Source organism: Aplysia californica, unplaced genomic scaffold (assembly GCF_000002075.1).
Source record: "Aplysia californica isolate F4 #8 unplaced genomic scaffold, AplCal3.0 scaffold01042, whole genome shotgun sequence".
NCBI lineage: Eukaryota > Metazoa > Mollusca > Gastropoda > Aplysiida > Aplysiidae > Aplysia > Aplysia californica.
In genome coordinates, this window is record NW_004798312.1 from 156156 (window position 1) to 157573 (window position 1418).

Consider the following 1418-nt stretch of genomic DNA (forward strand, 5'->3'; position numbering starts at 1 on the left):
TTAAGAAGACTTGTGTGAAACATGTTGCTCGATTGTTTGGGTCAGTAGTTTGTTATTTTGGGGTTGTTTTTCTATTTTGTTTTGTTTGTTATTTTTGTTTTGGTCGCTTTTTTATTTTGTTTTGCTTTTTTAATTATTTTGTTTTTATAATCAGAAGTGGAAGTTGGTTCTAAAACATACATGCTGCATTGAAAGGGATTTAGACAGTTCCCCTTGCCTAGTTTCTTATTTTCATTTCTGTTTTTTTTTGTTTTTTGTTACTTGACGGGGATTTCCTCACCTGGACCAGGCCTGTCTGTGACCTACTTTCTGATTCTGCCTACTGTCGGACAAATCAAAGACTTTTTTAGTTCAATTTTCAATATTAGCCACATGTATTGTATATGAAAATAAAGGGGAAATAATGACCTATCTCAACATGATGCTAAAAATGATCAATCTTCAGCCTGAGATTTCAGATTCGATCATTACAAAAGAAGGTGCAGTTTTGAAGCAGGAAGTAGCGAGCCATGAAACACTGGTCGCCGTAGTGAAAGAGTTAACAACATACTGAAGAGTTGTACCACAGTGTTCAGCGAACGACAAAAGTTCATTAAACTCGTCTATCTTGACCTCTCTGTGTTATCGTTTATTTCTCAATTATATACACAAGAGTAAAACAGCTATCACAGTACAGTTGAGTGGGTACACTTGCAGGACTTTACATGTGGGTGAGACTGTGAGTATGTGAACGCCTCAGCATCACTTTGTGCTTTATAGAGATCTTATAGACAGAGTATGTGAAAGTGCAGCTTCACCTGTATACAAAAAGAAATGATGAATGCTTTTTACCGATGCACTATTTAACATTGCTTTTAACCTCATTCAAGTCCTTCCACAGACTCAGGTGAAGCAGTGAAGAAGTCAACTATAGCATCAGCAACACAACGCGTGCGACTTTTTTACTCACTCGAGAGTTTATTCTGAACTGGACTGCCGTGGTTCGTGAGTGATTCGTGATTAACTCAGCTTAATGGTCACGTGATACACGCAGATATAAAGGACATAACTCGCATAACAATACAACGATCACAACCACACACAGTTACTCTCTCTTAACAATACATCAGACCAACCACGCCATACACTGAGTGGTCTGTGATTACATTTCTGTGTCTGCTTTAGTCCACCATCATATTAGGAAACGTGTGGCATGGTCATTTGATATAAAAGTTTCCTAATTCATTCAAAAATACACTTGATAGCAGTCATTTGATACAATTTTCCTAATTCATTCAAAACACACCTGGGAACTCAAGTAACCACCAGTGCATGTCGTATTGCGAGGACCAAAATCTACGACTTGCAGCACATTAAGCAACACAGACAAACATACCATCGATGTAAAGATAAAAATTTAGAGAGAGAGAGAGAGAGAG

The 1418-nt window shown here is 37.6% G+C and overlaps 1 protein-coding gene across 1 annotated transcript in view; it reads right to left on the reverse strand.

The window, feature by feature from the left end:
• LOC101854214 (serine/threonine-protein kinase Nek1) overlaps nt 1-1418 on the reverse strand; it is a gene marked incomplete in the record, with an annotated part of 66379 nt that overhangs the window by 50402 nt on the left and 14559 nt on the right.